Source organism: Zea mays, chromosome 3, assembly GCF_902167145.1.
Source record: "Zea mays cultivar B73 chromosome 3, Zm-B73-REFERENCE-NAM-5.0, whole genome shotgun sequence".
Classification (NCBI taxonomy): domain Eukaryota; kingdom Viridiplantae; phylum Streptophyta; class Magnoliopsida; order Poales; family Poaceae; genus Zea; species Zea mays.
Genome location: NC_050098.1, coordinates 98630502 through 98650114, shown reverse-complemented (window position 1 = coordinate 98650114; position 19613 = coordinate 98630502).

The window sequence follows — 19613 nt, the reverse complement described above, 5'->3', positions numbered from 1 at the left end:
CGTCAGCATGCCAACGCAAAAGTTTTGCACTTGCTGGATTAGCAAAAAGTCTTTCTAATCGAGGTATCACAGGGAAGTACCAGAAAACCTTTGCAGGAATCTTTTTCTTCTCATTGGTGCCCAATTCCTCTAGGTTATCAATCTTCTTGTAGCATGATGTGTCACATGTTGTTCATGATATGTTGTTCTTATGCTTTCCCCAATATATAATGCAATCATTGGGGCAAACATGTATTTTCTCATATTTCAACTCAATGGGACACAAAATCTTCTTTGCTTTAGTTGTGCTTCGTGGCACCATATTCCCTTTAGGCAGCTTGTCTGCAAAAAAATTTAACAACTCTGTAAAACTCTTATCACTCCATCCACTAGCCACCTTGAATCGTAGAAGTTCAGTAGTAAAACTCAGTCGATTATCACTGCTTCCCGGATATAATGGTGTCTCACACTCTCGAACTAGTATCTCACGTACTTGTGATGCTTGAGCCTCACTCAAACTACGAGTTACAGTAACATCATGTATCATGTATTCGAGATGATCGACGGGCACATCAACAATCGTCGCGTCCGCAAAATGACTTTTTGTATCTTGGATATGCACATAATGGTCATTCGCCTCATTAGTATCCATAGGACCGCCATTAGTATCTAAAGGACCCTCAGTGTTTCCATTGTTATCACCAATAGAACACTCGCCATGATTTGTCCAGCATGTGTACCCAGATGTAAAACCACGCATTATCAAGTGTCCGAGGATTACACGTGAGTCGATAATTGGATAAAAGTTTCTACAGTCCACACAAGGACATACGATAGCTGTTGCCTTATTATATGATCGATGTTTTTCAGCCACCTTTAGGAACCATTGCACATGACGGAAATAATTGATATCAGACCGATCAATTCCATACATCCATTGCTCTCTGTCCATATCTGAAAAAATAATTAAAGTTTCATATTACATTGCCTCATAAACTAGACGCAAACAACACGAGATGATATAGGAAAAAAACTAGGTAATTTGTTAGATTTTCATCTGTTATAAAGTTATTTTAATAGCTAACAAATAAACAATTAATTAAATAATTAAAACATTTGTCATAATTAAAAATATTAATGTTACTATGCAGGCAAAATTCATACGATCTTAACATAATTTGAAGGAATTAAAACATATATTTAATGTAAAAATATCACATATTTAATAAACTAGTAGGACTGCATGAAATATTTTAATTATACCTAAGTTATCCTGAAAGAAGAATGAATGAGAAGAAATTACTCGACAGAGCTGGGGAAAAACTCAAATTTCGACGACGAGTTAAATAGTTATAGAATAAATTTATCAAAGGAAAGTTGTACATGTATTTATAGGAATATTTTGGCCTGGCCGCTCGGACTCCGCGTTGCCGCGTGGGCCAACGTACACGGAACGCAAGCCACTCCAGCCAACGCTGCAAAAAAAACGCAGTAAATTCATTGCGATTCGAGGAATCAACCTCAAGATCTCACCAAGAGTAGTCTAAGTCTTTAACCACTACGATACAAAGCCGGTTTTGATATATCATTAAGAAATATTGTATATATGTGCAAAACGCATAGAAAGAGAAATATCCAAGACATTAACCACTTCTTATTAGGTTGCTTATACCGTACAAATAAACGATATTATGAATATGAATATATTGTTAATGAGAAAATAAAAAATATCCATATTTCAAACGTATAGTTTTATTTGGAGTCACTTTAAGCAATATTTACTATTTACTACGTTTTTTCACAATATGTCTTATCAGAAATATCATAAGAAAACGGAATTATGTTTACAAGTTTCTAGTATACTCACTAACATCTAAGGCAGTTTGAATAGTCCATTTGACCATTATAGCAAGAGACAGAGAGAAGTTTGACATTCTATTTAATATATATCATCAATTTAAAATAAATTCATTATTTATTATGTTTGTCATATGTCTTGCCAGAACTATCATGTGAAGACGGTTTCATATTTACAAGTGTCTAGTATACTCACTCATATCTACGACGGTTTTTATAGTCTAGACGACTCTAATAGTATCCTTATTTGAGATGGTTTCAGACATAGACGTGTCTAGAATACTCACTGCCATCTAAGCCAGTTGTTAAAGTAGTGATGACTCAAATACTATCCTTATTTGAGACGGTTTACAATAACAATATGTCTTAAATCAATATAAGACATTTGTTATGACATAATTGTCTCAAAAAACTTTTCTGTTTGAGACGGATTTTCAAAAAAATGTCTTATCTTGCTCAACACCGTATGATATAAGACACTTCTATAAAATATACTTATATCTGTCTTAAATTGTGCGTCTCAATTAGTCATATATGTAGTAGTGTCAGGCAGGGAAACAGGTGGGAAGCACTCATCACAGCAACAATGTAATGACAACATCAAGACCACTGGATCTTCTTCACATGGATCTCTTTGGACCCGTTGCCTACCTTAGCATCGGGGGAAGTAAGTATGGTCTTGTAATTGTTGATGATTTTTCCCGCTTCACTTGGGTGTTCTTTCTACAGGATAAGTCAGAAACCCAAGGGACCATAAAGCGCTTCTTAAGGAGAGCTCAAAATGAGTTTGAGCTTAAAGTGAAAAAGATAAGGAGCGATAATGGGTCCGAGTTCAAGAATCTACAAGTTGAAGAGTTTCTTGAGGAGGAAGGCATCAAGCACGAGTTCTCCACTCCCTACACACCACAACAAAACGGTGTGGTAGAGAGGAAGAACATGACGATTATCGACATGGCGTGGACGATGCTTGGAGAGTTCAAGACGCCCGAGCGGTTTTGGTCGGAAGCTGTGAACATAGCCTGCCACGCCATAAACCGGCTCTATCTGCATCGCCTCCTCAAGAAGACATCCTACGAACTTCTTACTGGTAACAAACCCAATGTTTCCTACTTTCGTGTATTTGGGAGCAAATGCTACATTCTGGTGAAGAAAGGTAGACATTCTAAATTTGCTCCCAAGGCTGTAGAAGGGTTTTTACTAGGATATGACTCAAATACAAAGGCGTATAGGGTCTTCAACAAATCATCAGGATTAGTTGAAGTCTCTAGCGATGTTGTATTTGATGAGACTAATGTCTCTCCAAGAGAGCAAGCTAATCTTGATGACATAGATGAAGAAGAAGTTCCTACGACCGTAATGCGCACGATGGCGATAGGCGATGTGCGACCACAGGAACTACAGGAACAAGATCAACCTTCTTCCTCAACAATGGTGCATCCCCCAACTCAAGATGATGAACATGTACCTCAAGAAGAGGGACATGATCAAGGGGGAGCATAGGAAGAACAAGTTATGGAGAAAGAAGCACCACATGCCCCTCCAACTCAAGTCCGAGCGTCGATCCAAAAACATCACCCTGTCGACCAGATTTTGGGTGACATCAGCAAGGGAGTAACTACTCGCTCACGATTAGCTAATTTTTGTGAGAATTACTCGTTTGTCTCTTCTATTGAGCATTTCAGGGTAGAAGAAGTCTTGCAAGATCCGGACTGGGTGTTGGCCATGCAGGAAGAGCTCAACAACTTCAAAAGGAATGAAGTCTGGAACCTGGTGCCACGTCCAAAGCAAAATGTTGTGGGAACCAAGTGGGTGTTCCGCAACAAGCAAGACGAGCACGAAGTGGTGACGAGAAACAAGGCTTGACTTGTGGCAAAAGGTTATGCCCAAGTCACAGGTTTGGATTTCAAGGAGACTTTTGCTCCTGTGGCTAGGCTAGAGTCAATTCGAATTTTGTTAGCCTATGCCACTCACCATTCTTTTAGGCTATACCAAAGGACATGAAGAGCGCTTTTCTCAATGGCCCAATCAAGGAGGAGGTCTACGTGGAACAACCCCCTGGCTTTGAGGATGACAGGTATCCCGACCACGTGTATAAGCTCTCTAAGGCGCTCTATGGACTTAGGCAAGCCCCAAGAGCATGGTATGAATGTCTTAGAGATTTCTTAATTGCTAACGCTTTCAAGGTTGGGAAAGCTGATCCCACTCTTTTTACCAAGACCTATGATGGTGATCTCTTTGTGTGCCAAATTTATGTCGATGACATAATATTTGGTTCTACTAACCAAAAGTCTTGTGAGGAGTTTAGCAGGGTGATGATGCAAAAATTCGAAATGTCAATGATGGGCGAGTTGACATACTTCCTTGGATTCCAAGTGAAGCAACTCAAGGATGACACTTTCATCTCTCAAACAAAGTACACTCACGATCTTCTCAAGAGGTTTGGGATGAAGGACGCCAAGCCCTCGAAGACACCGATGGGAACTGACGACCATGTTGACCTCAACAAAGGAGGTAAGTCTGTTGATCAAAAGGCATACCGGTCAATGATAGGTTCATTACTTTATCTTTGTGCTAGTAGACCAGACATTATGCTTAGTGTATGCATGTGTGCTAGATATCAATCCGACCCCAAGGAATGTCACCTTGTGGCCGTTAAGCGAATTCTTAGATATTTAGTTGCTACGTCGTGCTTCGGGATCTGGTATCCAAAGGGGTCTACCTTTGACTTAATTGGATACGCAGACTCCGACTATGCCGAGTGCAAGGTTGATAGGAAGAGTACATCAGGGACGTGCCCATTTCTAGGAAGGTCCCTGGTGTCCTAGAGTTCCAAGAAATAGACATCCGTTGCCCTATCCACCGCTGAGGTCGAGTACGTTGTCGCAGGTCAGTGTTGCGCGCAACTACTTTGGATGAGGCAAACCCTCCGGGACTTTGGCTACAATCTGAGCAAAGTCCCACTCCTATGTGACAATGAGAGTGCAATCCGCTTGGCGGATAATCCTGTTGAACACAGTCGCATTAAGCACATAGACATCCGACATCACTTCTTGAGGGACCACCAGCAAAAGAGAGATATCGATATTTATCATATTAGCACCGAGAACCAGCTAGCCGATATCTTCACCAAGCCGTTGGATGAGACAACATTTTGCAGGGTGCGGAGTGAGCTAAATGTCTTAGACTCACGTAACTTGGATTGATCTATAGCATACATGTGTTCTATGCCTTTGATCATATTACTTTGAGCGTTTACATTATTCGTTGTATATTTATGGTGCTCAAGTTGTACAAGTCCTCCCCGGACCTTACAAGTCCATATGCAAATGGTGCACATATTTAGGGGGAGATGTACTACAACTAGACCCCTTGAGACTAACATGTTTGGTCAAGTACACCTGATGTAGTCTCAAAGGTACATTGAAAGGGAAACTGAACTTGGATGACGCAAAGACTTCCAGTGCACTCCGGTATTAGTGTATTTGATTCCAAGTTCATACTGCTGCAAGTGAGGCAATGGGGTTAAAGGGCCAAGAATGATCCCGTTTTGGTGCTTAATGCCAAAGGGGAAGAAATTAAGGCCAAAGCAAAATGGATAAGCCAACCACTTGTGAATTTTGAAAATAATAGAGTAAGAATTTGTGATTTGCTCAAAATACTCTTATTGCAAAATTTGGTCTCTTGTGGGGAAGAATTTTGATTATGGAAAAAGGGGGAGTTTTTGGCACTTGATTAATTTTACTCTTGAATTATCTCTCTATGTGCCCAAACAACCGTGTTTAACTTAGAGATAGGATAATGAATTTGATTTACAAAAACAAACCAAGTGGTGGCAAAGAATGATCCAAATATGCCAAATCCTAAGTAAAGAAAATTTGGTCTTCATTTGCATTGATGTTGCACTTCTTTTGTTGCTTTTTGATGTGTTGGCATGAATCACCAAAAAGGGGGAGGTTGAAAGGGAAATGTGCCCTTGGGCCATTTCTATAATGTTTTGGTGATTAAATGCCCAACACGATTGATTAAGTTATTATGTGATAAATAAAGAGAGAAATACAAATCATATTACAAGGTATGTTTCTAGACTTAGTACATTGTTTTTGAATACTAATGTGTTTGTCTAAGTGCTAGAAACAATGACAAAAGAAGGAGAAAAGAAATGGGAAAGAGTTGGCTTCCAGCTCAGCCTGGCACACCGGACTGTCCGATGTTGCACCGGACCAGTGCCCCAGGCTAGTCGACGGTGAACCAGCTGCTCTCGGGAATCGACGGAGTTGTACAGCTATAAATCACCAGACTGTCCGGTGAGTCATCCGCGACGAACTCGTCGGTCTCGGGAAATGAAAAAGGCGACGTGGCTATAATTCACCGGACTGTCCGGTGGTTCACTGGACTGTCCGGTGAGCCAACGGTCGCCAGCGCCAACGGTCGGCCGCACAAACTGCGGGCGACACGTGGACTGCTCCAACGGTCAGCTGGTGCACCGGACTGTCCGGTGCACATCTGTTGGGGGCCTTCGGCTTCCGAAGGTCCTCAAAAACATGATTTAACAATGTTTCTGGAGTATAATACATGAACAGGTACCTTCGGACTTGGATCAAAACCACAGTGTGAAGAAGTACAAGGAATACGAAGGATGGTGCAGAGCCGAAGCTATGCGCAGGGGAGCTTCAGCATGATAGCAGAAAAGGAAACCGACTTAAAGATGAAAAGGCTATTTAGACCTCGATGGATTACTATAGAGTTATTAGCAAATGTAAAGGGCATGTGTGTAATTTTACATGGGCTGCGTCCCATGCCTATAAATAGATGAACAGTGCTCCCGTACTGTTCACGCTGACTTGGCATTTGCTTTTGCGTCACGCTTGTACTTTTACCTTCTTTCAAGCCGAAGGTACACTTGTAATTTGATATCATTTCTATTTCTCCATAGTAATAAAATAGAAATGAGCTGATAATAATACATGACTGCTTATATTATCTTTTATGTTGTATATGATTCTTTCTTCATTATTATATGTTGTGTTGATGAAGGTATGTCCTTCATAACCTTCGTCCGAAAATCATTATATCCCAAGGAAAATAATGCTTCGAAGGACGAAGGACTTTAACGTTTAACATTCTTTGTGTTGCCTTGTTCTTAACTCATAGCATTTGAGAACAAGTCCCCAACAGCATCGGACAGTGTCCGGTGCGTCAACGGGCCCAGAGGAGCAACGGTCGGATGCGCCTGATTTGGAAGGAGATCGCGCACCAGACATGAACAGTGGCTGTCCGGTGGTGCACCGGACTGTCCGGTGCACCACCCGACAGAAGGCAGAAATTGCCTTCCAAGATTGTCTCCAACGGCTCCTAGCTGCCTTGGGGCTATAAAAAGGACCCCTAGGCGCATGGAGGACAACACCAAGCTTACAAGAAACATTCTAAGACTCCCAGACTCCGACTCCACGCATTTAATTCTCTATGTTAGTGATTTGAGCTCCATTTGAGTTGCGAACTCCGTGTGTTGTGTTTCGAGCTCAAGTCGTGACTTGTGTTCGTGGTGGTGCTGCGGATTTGAGTCTTGCGTGTGTTGCTCTCCCCAACCTTACTCCGTGCTTTCTTTGTGATCTCTATTGTAAGGGCGAGAGACTCCAAACTGTGGAGATTCCTCGCACACGGGAAAAGACTCTGAAGGAAAAGACTGTGGTATTCAAGTTGATCATCGGATCACTTGAAAGGGGTTGAGTGCAACCCTCGTCCATTGGGACGCCACAACGTGGAAGTAGGCAAGTGTTACTTGGCCGAACCACGGGATAAAAATCGTGTGTCTCTTGTGTTGCTTTCTCTATGATTGTTGTGTTCACAAGAACTCACTTCAAAGCTACTTAGTCGCACTAACTCTCTAATAAACTAAGTCTTGTGGCTATTTAGTGTTTGATTTTACAAGATCACCTATTCACCCCCCTCTAGGTGCTCTCACTCTCGGACTTGACACTTGTTCTAACGCTAACCCCGGCTTGTAGTGTGTTTAAGTTTGTAAATTTTAGTTTTTGCCTAACCACCCCCTCTAGGCGACTTTCAATTGGTATCGGATCCCGGTACTTCATTAGAGTCTAACCACTCGAAGTGATGTCGGGAGGATCCGCCAAGAGGGAAATGGAAACGGGCACAAGCCACGGGAAGGCTCCATCAAAGGAGTCCAGTGCCAAAGGAAGGGAGGAATCACCTCCACGAGTCAAGTCGCATCGGAGTGGCAACAAGAAGAAGAAGAAGATGAAGAAAGTGGTCTACTACGAGACCAATTCTTCATCACCATCCACCTCCGGCTCCGACGCCGCGTCCATCACTTCTAAGCGCCATGAGCGCAAGAAGTTTAGTAAGATCCCCTTACGCTATTCCCACATTTCTAAACACGCTTCTTTACTTTCTGTTCCATTAGGCAAACCACCATTTTTTGATGGTGAGGATTATTGCATGTGGAGTGATAAAATGAGGCATCACCTAACCTCACTCCACGCTAGCATATGGGACATTGTCGAGTTTGGAGCGCATGTACCTACCGTAGGGGACGAGGGCTATGACTCGGACGAGGTCGCCCAAATCCGGCACTTCAACTCCCAAGCCACTACTATACTCCTCGCCTCTCTATGTCGAGAGGAGTATAATAAAGTGCAAGGGTTGAAGAGCGCCAAGGAGATTTGGGACGTACTCAAGACCGCGCACGAGGGAGATGAGGTGACCAAGATCACCAAACGGGAGACGATCGAGGGGAAGCTCGGTCATTTCGTCCTCAACCAAGGAGAGGAGCCACAAGCTATGTACAATCGGCTCAAGACCTTGGTGAATCAAGTGCCCAACCTCAGGAGCACCAAATTGGATGACCATGAAATGGTCAAGGTTATTCTAAGATCACTCGTTTTTCGTAATCCTACGCAAGTTCAATTAATATGTGGTGATCCTAGATATAAGCTAATGTCTCCCAAGGAGGTTATAGGAAAGTTTGTGAGCTTTGAGTTGATGATCAAAGGCTCCAAACAAATCGTCAACTTGGAGCAAGGCGGCACCTCCACACCCGAGGTGCAACCCGTCGCATTCAAAGCGACGGAGAAGAAAGAAGAGTCTACATCAAGTAGGCTCTCCATCGATGCCTCCAAGCTCGACAACGAGGAAATGACGCTCATCATCAAGAGATTCCGCCATCCTCAAGCAAAGGAGGGGGAAAGATTACAAACCCCGCTCTAAGAGGGTGTGCTACAAGTGTGGTAAGCCTGATCATTTTATTGCAAAATGTCCTATGTATAGTGATAGTGACAGGGGCGACGATAAGAGGGGAAAGAAGAAGGAGAAGAAGAGGTACTACAAGAAAAAGGGCGGTGATGCCCACGTTTGTCAGGAATGGGACTCCGATGAGAGCTCCACCGACTCCTCCTCCGACGAGGATGCCGCCAACATCTCCGTCAACAAGGGTCTTCTCTTCCCCAACGTTGGCCACAAGTGCCTCATGGCAAAGGATGGCAAAAAGAAGAAGGTAAAATCTAGAGCCTCCACCAAATATACAACATGTAGTGATGAGGGTAGCTCTAGTGAAGAAGAGGATAATTTGCTTACCCTTTTTGCCAGCCTTAACATGCAACAAAAGGAAAAACTAAATGAATTGATAGGTGCTATTTATGAGAAGGATGAACTCTTGGATAGCCAAGAGGAATTCCTTATTAAGCAAAACAAAGGCATGTTAAAGTGAAAAATGATTATGCTCAGGAGGTAGAGAAAAATGAAAACTTGACTAATGAGCTTAGCATTTGCCATGACACTATTTCAAACCTTAGAACTGAGAATGATAGTTTAATTGCTAAGGTTGAAAAATTAAATGCTTGCCATGATTCAATTGCCAATCTTAGAAATGAAAATGCTAGTTTAATTGCTAAGATTAATAAATTGAATGAATCAATTTCTAGTCTTAAAACTGAGAATGCTAGTTTAATTTCCAAGGCTAGAGACTTAAATGTTTGCAATGATTCTATTTCCTGTCTTAGAGATGAGAATGCCATATTACATGCTAAGATGAAAGAATTAAATGCTTGCAAACCCTCTACATCTAGTGTTGATCATGTTACTATTTGTACTAGATGTAGAGATGTTAATATTGATGCTATTCATGATCACCTTGCTTTAATTAAACAACAAAATGATCATATTAGCTCAATTAACTACTAAAATCAATGAGCATGAAATGGAAAATGAAAAATTTAAATTTGCTAGAAGCATGCTCAATAGTGGGAGACGCCTGGCATTAAGGATGTCATTGGTTTCCAACAGGGAAGCAATGTCAAGCTTAATGCCCCTAAAAGATTGTCTAATTTTGTTAAGGGCAAGGCTCCCATGGTTCAGGATAACGAAGGCTATATTTTATATCCTACTGGTTATCCCGAATACAAAATTAGGAGAATTCATGCTAAGAAATCTCATTCTATTTCTCACCATGCTTATATGTATAAGAATGAGGCATCTAGCTCTAGGCATTCTATAATGCCTAAAAAGAAAACTCGTACTGCATCAAATGAGCCTAACATTTCATTCAAGACTTTTGATGCTTCTTATGTGCTTACTAACAAATCAGGAAAAGTAGTTGCCAAATATGTTGGGGGCAAACACAAGGGGTCAAAGACTTGTGTTTGGGTACCCAAGGTGCTTGTTTCTAATGTGAAAGAACCCAAGACCGTTTGGGTACCTAAGAACAAGGCCTAAATTTGTTTTGCAGGTTTATGCATCCGAGGGCTCAAGTTGGATAATAGACAGCGAATGCACAAACCACATGACAGGGGAGAAAAGGATCTTCTCCTCCTATGAGAAAAACGAAGATCCCCAAAGAGCTATTACATTCGGGGATGGAAATCAAGGTTTGGTCAAAGGACTTGGTAAAATTGCTATATCACCTGACCATTCTATTTCCAATGTTTTTCTTGTAGACTCTTTAGATTACAATTTGCTTTCTGTTTCTCAATTATGTAAAATGGGCTACAACTGTCTTTAGAAGAAGTGATGATTCAGTAGCATTTAAGGGAGTATTAGAGGGTCAGCTATACTTTGTTGATTTTAACAAAGCTAAACTCGACACTTGCTTAATTGCTAAGACTAATATGGGTTGGCCCTGGCATCGCCGACTAGCCCATGTTGGGATGAAGAATCTTCACAAACTTCTAAAGGGAGAACACATTTTGGGACTAACCAATGTTCATTTTGAGAAAGACAGGGTTTGTAGCGCATGTCAAGCAGGGAAGCAAGTTGGTACCCACCATCCACACAAGAACATAATGACAACGGACATGCCACTAGAATTACTCCACATGGATCTATTTGGCCCGATAGCTTACATAAGCATCGGCGGGAGTAATTACTGTCTTGTAATTGTGGATGGTTATTCTTGCTTCACTTGGGTATTCTTTTTATAGAAAAAATCTCAGACCCAAGAGACCTTAAAGGGATTCTTGAGACGAGGTCAAAATGAGTTTGGATTAAGGATCAAGAAGATAAGAAGCAACAACGGGACGAAGTTCAAGAACTCTCAAATTGAAGGCTTTCTTGAGGAAGAGGGCATCAAGCATGAGTTCTCTTCTCCCTACACACCTCAACAAAATGGTGTAGTGGAGAGAAAGAATAGAACTCTACTGGACATGGCAAGGACCATGCTTGATGAGTACAAGACTTCAGACTGGTTTTGGGCTGAGGCGATTAACACCGCCTGCTACTCCATCAACCGACTATATCTTCACCGAATCCTCAAGAAGACATCTTATGAACTCCTCACTGGTAAAAAGCCCAATGTTTCATATTTTAGAGTCTTTGGTAGCAAATGTTTTATTCTTATTAAAAGAGGTAGAAAATCTAATTTTGCTCCTAAGACTGTAGAAGGCTTTTTACTTGGTTATGACTCAAAAACAAGGGCATATAGAGTCTTCAACAAATCCACTGGATTAGTTGAGGTTTCTTGTGACATTGTGTTTGATGAGACTAATGGCTCCCAAGTGGAGCAAGTTGATCTTGATGAACTAGATGATGAAGAGGCTCCGTGCATCACGCTAAGGAACATGTCCATTGGGGATGTGTGTCCTATGGAATCTGAAGAGCCCACTCATGCACAAGATCAACCGTCATCTTCCAATCAAGCATCTCCACCAAATCAAGATGAGAATCAGGGTCAAGACAATGAAGATGAAGATCAAGAGGATGAGCCACCTCAAGAAGAGGACAATGATCAAGGGGGAGATGAAGTTGGTCAAGACAAGGAAGATGATCAAGAAATTCAGGGTCAAAGACCGCCACACCCAAGAGTCCACCAAGCGATTCAAAGAGATCACCCCGTGAACTCAATTCTTGGTGACATTCATAAGGGGGTAACCACTCGATCTCGAGTCGCTCATTTTTGTGAACATTACTCTTTTGTGTCCTCTATTGAGCCATACAGGGTGGAGGATGCACTAAGAGACTCGGATTGGGTGTTGGCAATGCAAGAGGAGCTCAACAACTTCACGAGGAATGAGGTATGACATTTAGTTCACGTCCTAACCAAAATGTTGTAGGAACCAAGTGGGTATTCCGTAACAAGCAAGATGAGCATGGTGTGGTGACAAGAAACAAAGCCCGACTTGTGGCCAAGGGATATTCACAAGTCGAAGGTTTGGATTTCAGTGAAACCTATGCACCCGTAGCTAGGCTTGAGTCAATTCGTATATTACTTGCCTATGCTACTCACCATGACTTTAAGCTTTACCAAATGGAAGTGAAAAGTGCCTTCCTCAATGGACCAATCAAGGAAGAGGTCTATGTTGAGCAACCTCCCGGCTTTGAAGATAGTGAGTACCCTAACCATGTTTATAAACTCTCTAAGGCGCTTTATGGGCTCAAGCAAGCCCCAAAAGCATGGTATGAATGCCTGCGAGATTTTCTTATCACTAATGGCTTCAAAGTCGGTAAAGTCGATCCTACACTCTTTACTAAAACTATTGCAAAAGATTTGTTTGTATGCCAAATTTATGTTGATGATATCATATTTGGGTCTACTAACGAATCTACATGTGAAGAGTTTAGTAGGATCATGATTCAAAAATTCGAGATGTCTATGATGGGGGAGTTGAAGTATTTTCTAGGATTTCAAGTCAAGCAACTCCAAGAGGGCACCTTCATCAGCCAAACAAAGTATATTCAAGATATTATTAACAAGTTTGGAATGAGGGATGCCAAGCCCATCAAGACACCCATGGGAACCATTGGGCATCTCGACCTCGACACGGGAGGTAAGTCCGTAGATCAAAAGGTATACCGGTCGATGATAGGATCTTTACTCTATTTATGTGCATCTCAACCGGACATTATGCTTTCCGTATGCATGTATGCAAGATTCCAAGCCGATCCTAAGGAAGTTCACCTTAGGGCCGTGAAAAGAATCATGAGATATTTAGTTTATACTCCTAAGTTTGAACTTTGGTACCCCAAGGGATCCACTTTTGATTTAATAGGATATTCCAATGCCGATTGGGCAGGGTGTAAAATTGATAGGAAGAGCACATTAGGGACTTGTCAGTTTCTGGGGAGATCCCTGGTGTCTTGGGCTTCAAAGAAACATAACTCTGTAGCTCTTTCTACTGCTGAAGCCGAGTATAGTGCCGCAGGCCATTGTTGCGCGCAATTACTTTGGATGAGGCAAACCCTCAGGGACTATGGCTACAAATTGAGCAAAGTCCCTCTCCTATGTGACAATGAGAGTGCAATCCGCATGGCGGATAATCCCATTGAACACAGCCGCACTAAGCACATAGACATTCGGTATCACTTTTTGAGGGATCACCAACAAAGGGGAGATATCAAGATTGCTTATGTTAGCACCAAAGAACAATTAGCCGATATCTTTACCAAACCATTAGATGAGAAAACCTTTAGCAAACTTAGGAATGAGCTAAATATACTTGATTCTCGGAACTTTGATTGAAACTTTGCACACATAGCTCCTATATATACCTTTGATCATATCTCTTTATGTCTACGACTAATGTATTTTCAAGTGTATTTCTATGCTAAGTCGTAGATTGAAAGGGAAATGGAGTACTAGACTGTCACACCCGGTTTTAGAAGGCAAACCGAATGCGAACCATGTACGTGCCAGGATCAGTTATTCACGTACACAACAGTTACATAATATGGACATCATCACACAGTGCTCAAAATAGTATTAATAAGGGAAATAGTCGATTACATCATACGTCAGAGACGTCCATATAAGTCTTACAATAAATCAAAGTGCGGAAAAGAAACGTAGATAACGCGGCCTTCACAGGCAGCCGACTGGGGGTTGCCGCTAACCCACACCTAGAACTCGTCGTAGTCTTGGAACTCCTGGAAGTCTCCTTCCACGGCTTCATCTTCGCCTGAGCAGTGGTTGCAATGCTGACAACCTGGGGGGGGTTTGGTGTGTAGAGCAAGGGTGAGTACACATCAACATACTCAGCAAGTATCCTGTTTGGCTGTAGTGGACTAGCTTTATGTGGGGATAAGTCAAGCAGTTGCTTTTAATTGGTCAGATTATTACTTACTAGTAGAAAGCCAAGTTTTAGCATTAACCCAAGTTATTAACCCAAACGTACTCCTTTCCAAACGGAAAGAGTACCACTTACCAGCACCATAACCATGATCAAAACCATCAATCTCATATCCACCTGTACCGAAGTATCTCTGATCAAGTACCACTAATCACTGGAGCTCCCTTGGCCGCTCATAACCGTGAGCACGGCTGATATATCAGTTTCATAACACTCTGCAGAGGTTGTGCACTTTACCCACAAGCCGTGATTCCCTCTCTGGCCCGGGCTTGCAAGACCCTTATTCACTCCTGAGGTGAATGGCCAGGGATTCACTACGAAGCCTTTACAAAGATTCCCCGGGACTGTAGCCACCCGTTAGGTTTCCTAAATGCACCGCACTCCTCCCCAAGGGGCGAACCCAAACTTGGCAGAGCGAGCCGCATACACCGAGCCCCATTGACGGCACGACGGCTAAGTGAACTACACCCCGGATCCTCTAATTATTCAGCTAAGGGCACCCCATTCCACCCTCATGGTTGCACTGTTTTCCCGGGCGGTCATCCATAGAACAGGTCCTTACGGAGAGGCACTCGAGAAACCGCTCGAGCCCCCTTGATAACCACAAGCATACATCATCATAAGATAAGGGAAAACAGCGTATCATAGATAATCTCATCATGTTCATTGATTATAGTTGAGCAATAGCATAAAGCTAAACAGTAATAATCCAACCCAGATAGGTAAACAAGGACATGGATAACAAAACTAGTCAATCCTTAGGCATAAATGTGTAAGCGGGAGGTGAATTAAATAATGAATAGGACATAGATAGGTCAAGGGACACTTGCCTCCACCAAACGACTGCTGCTCAGGGGCTTCTCCTGCGGGTTCCTCGGGCTCTTCGACCGAATCGTTCTCTATGCGATTGCAAACATACATACATCCATCCACGTTTAATACAAAAGAACAGTACACCATACAAGGGAACAAATAAAGTAAGTATGCATCAAGTATGACATTCGATATCGCATTTGTTATGGTTAGAAAGAAACGGGAAAGGGTCTCGCAGGGGGTTAAACCTTATGCACTAACGATCAATTACAATTGGTTCTTAACAAAAGAATTCTGTTATATGCACTAGTGGGAACCTAATCATTTTAAGTTGATCAACATTGCACGAGATAAACAATTAACTACATGAATCAATTAGCATAACGGAATTTTAAATTAAACTTCCTATTTCCATGGCATGAACAATGATTAACCTACCTAAAATAAAGTAACTAGGATCACAGAAAGTAAATAAAATAAAATAAAGAAAATAAAAAAACAGAGGGGGGGCGGTTGAACCGGCCCTAGGGGCGGTTGAACCGGCCGGCTGGGCGGCCGAGCGCGCAGGGCGGGGGCGCGGCCGGGCGGGCGGCCAGGGCGCGGCCAGGCGGCCAGGGCGCGGCCGGGCGGGCGGCCGGGGCTGGGGCGCGGCCAGGGGGCGCGGCCAGGGCGGGCGGCCGGGCGGCCAGGGCGCGGCCGGGGGGGCGGGCCGAGCCGGCCATGGCGGCGGCCATGGCGCCGAGCGGCGAGGGGAAAGGGGAGGGGGGATGGGAGAGGGAGGAGAGGGGGGAGGGGGAGGGGGCTCACCGGCGTTGGAGAGCGACGGCGAGGGGCGGCCGGCAGGGGGCGGCGGCCGAGCAGGGGGCGACGGCGGCTTAGGGCAGGGGCGGGTAGGGGCGGCGCTAGGGGAGAGAGAGGGAAAATGAGGGAGAGGGAGAGGGATTGGGGGGTTTTGGGGAAAATAAAGGGAGGGGGGGCGGCATGGGCCAATTGGGCCCAAAGGGGGGGCGCCAGGGGCGGCTGGGCCGGCCGGGGTCGGCCCACGGCGCGGGAGAGAGAGAAAAAGAGGAGAGAGAAAGAGAGAGAAAAAGAAAGAAAAGATCTTCTCCTCATTTTCGAAATCCGATCTTTCTACATGAATGCATTTGCACTTTCAAAGCAATCAAAAGAAATGCAAGGTTCGGCATGGTGCATCAAACAACATAAAGTATTTAGGGTTTTTCTTACACGGGAAATCCAAACCGAATCCCGCTAGAACTTTGGAAAAGATCAAGGTTTAGCGAGGGAAAAAAGAAAAAGAAAAGGTAACGCCCGAATTTTGGCGAGTAAAGAAAAGAAAAAATTCAACTGCAAAAATTCGGGGCGTTACAAACCTATCCCCCTTAAAAGAATCTCGCCCTCGAGATTCAGGGCTGGCTAGCAAAGAGCTCAGGGTATTTAGCCATCAAATCATCTTCACGCTCCCAGGTTGCTTCTTCCTCAGAGTGGTGATTCCATCTGACTTTGCACATTCTGATGGTCTTCCTTCGGGTGACTCTATCTGCAATCTCAAGGATCTGAGCTGGCTTCTCAACATAGGTCAAGTCCTCCTGGACCTCAAGACCTTCCACTGGAAACTGCTCTTCTGGCACACGCAAGCACTTCTTCAACTGAGACACATGAAAGACATTATGCACAGCAGACAAATTCTCGGGCAAACTGAGCTGATAGGCCACTCCTCCTCGTCTTGCAAGAATCTGATACGGACCAATGTAGCGGGGTGCTAGCTTGCCTTTCACTCCGAACCTTCTGACTCCTCTGATTGGTGACACTTTCAGATAGACAAAGTCTCCGACTTCGAAACTCAGCTCTCTTCTTCTTGTGTCTGCATAGCTTCGCTGCCTCGATTGCGCTATCTTCAGATTCTCTCGGACCATCTTGATGTTCTCTTCGGCTTCAAGCAAAATGTCTGGCCCAAACACTTGCTTTTCTCCAGGTTGATCCCATTGCAACGGAGTTCTACAACTCCTTCCATAGAGCGCCTGAAATGGTGACATCTTCAAACTGGCCTGATAACTGTTGTTATAGGAAAACTCTGCGTAAGGCAATCGCTTGTCCCATCCGGACTGATCTTGCAACGCACATGCTCTCAACATGTCTTCAAGAATTTGATTGGTTCTTTCGGTCTGGCCATCTGTCTGCGGATGATAAGCTGAGCTGAAATTCAGATGCGTGCCCAAGGCTTCATGCAGCTGCTGCCAGAAATGAGAGGTGAACTGTGTTCCTCTGTCTGACACTATCTTCTTTGGCACACCATGAAGACAAACGATCCGAGACATATACAACTCTGCCAATACTGCACTGTTGTAGTTGGTCTTGACAGGTATGAAGTGGGCTGACTTGGTCAAACGGTCCACCACTACCCAAATAGAATCGTAGCCGGCTCGAGTGCGAGGCAATCCGACTATGAAATCCATACCAATTTCATCCCATTTCCACTGAGGGATCTGCAACGGTTGCAACAATCCAGCAGGTCTCTGGTGCTCTGCCTTAATTCTTCGGCAACTATCGCACATAGCCACATGCTCTGCGATTTCCCTCTTCATTCCGTACCACCAGAATTTCTTCTTCAGATCCTGATACATCTTCTCACTGCCAGGGTGAATCGAATAAGCTGTCTCATGAGCTTCCTTAAGAATCAACTCCCGAATAGACTGGACATTGGGAACACACAAGCGGTCTCTGAACCATATCACGCCTTCTGCATCTTCTCGAAAATCTTTGCCTTTGCCATCTAGAATCAATCGCCGAATCTCACTGATCTTTTCATCATTCTTCTGCGCTTCCTTGATTTCGCGCTCCAAGGTAGGTTCCAATTCAACTGTGACTCCTCGCGAATTGTTCAGAAATCCGAGACTCAACCTGTCAAACTCTTTGGCCAACTCATAAGGCATCGGACGAGCGACCATCAGATTGACTTGACTCTTTCTGCTCAAAGCATCTGCCACTACGTTTGCTTTGCCTGGATGGTAATGAATCTCCAACTCATAGTCTTTGATCAACTCTAACCATCTTCGTTGCCTCATGTTCAACTCTGACTGAGTGAATATGTACTTCAAACTCTTGTGATCTGTGTAAACATCGCATTTCTGTCCATACAGGTAATGCCTCCATGTCTTCAGTGCGTGAACCACTGCTGCCAACTCTAGATCATGGATTGGGTAATTCTTCTCATGAACCTTCAACTGTCGGGACGAGTAAGCCACAACTCTTCCCTCTTGCATCAACACACATCCCAAACCTGTGTAGCAAGCATCGCAATACACCGAGAAGGGCTTGTGCACATCAGGCAAGACTAGGACAGGCGCTGTAGTCAACTTCTCTTTCAGCGCTTCAAAGGCCTCTTGGCATTTCTGGGTCCACTTGAACTCAACCTTGTTGCCTAGCAACGCTGTCATTGGCTTCGCAATCTTCGAAAACCCTTCAATGAATCGCCGATAATATCCGGCCATTCCAATGAAACTCTTGATTCCTCTAGCATCTGTTGGCGCTTTCCAGTTCAAAATGTCTGCCACTTTCTTCGGATCCACAGCCAATCCTTCTTTGTTGATTATGTGACCCAAGAACAGGACTTCACTGATCCAGAACTCACACTTGCTCAACTTTGCATATAACTGGTGCTCTCGCAATCTCTGCAATACCATCCTCAAATGATCTGCGTGCTCTTCTTCGCTTTGAGAATAAACCAGAATGTCATCAATGAACACCACCACAAACTTATCAAGGTAATCCATGAATACACTGTTCATTAAGTTCATGAAGAACGCTGGCGCATTGGTCAAACCAAAAGACATCACTGTGAACTCGTATAAACCATACTTGGAAATGAATGCCGTCTTCGGAATGTCCGAAGGTCGGATTCTGAGCTGATGATAACCTGACCTCAAATCAATCTTGGAGAACACACTGGCTCCTCTCAACTGGTCGAACAGATCTTCTATTCTGGGCAAAGGATACTTGTTCTTGATCGTGACCTCATTCAAAGCTCGATAATCGATACACATCCTTTTGGTGCCATCTTTCTTCTCCACAAATAGGACAGGGGCGGCCCAAGGCGAGGTGCTTGGCCGGATGTAACCTTTCTCTGACAGCTCATCAATTTGCTTCTTAAGTTCATCCAACTCTGGTCCAGATATTCTGTAAGCTCTCTTAAAGATAGGGGCGGTTCCAGGAAGAAGCTCTATGGCAAACTCAACTTTCCGCTCTGGTGGCATACCCGGTAAGTCCTTTGGAAACACATCTGGGAACTCGGACACAACCTTGATACTCTCAATTGGATCTGCTTCACTGCCATCGACAGCTGTCTGATAACAACTTCCTTTCTTTGGCTCAGGCGGGACTAACTCGGTCACC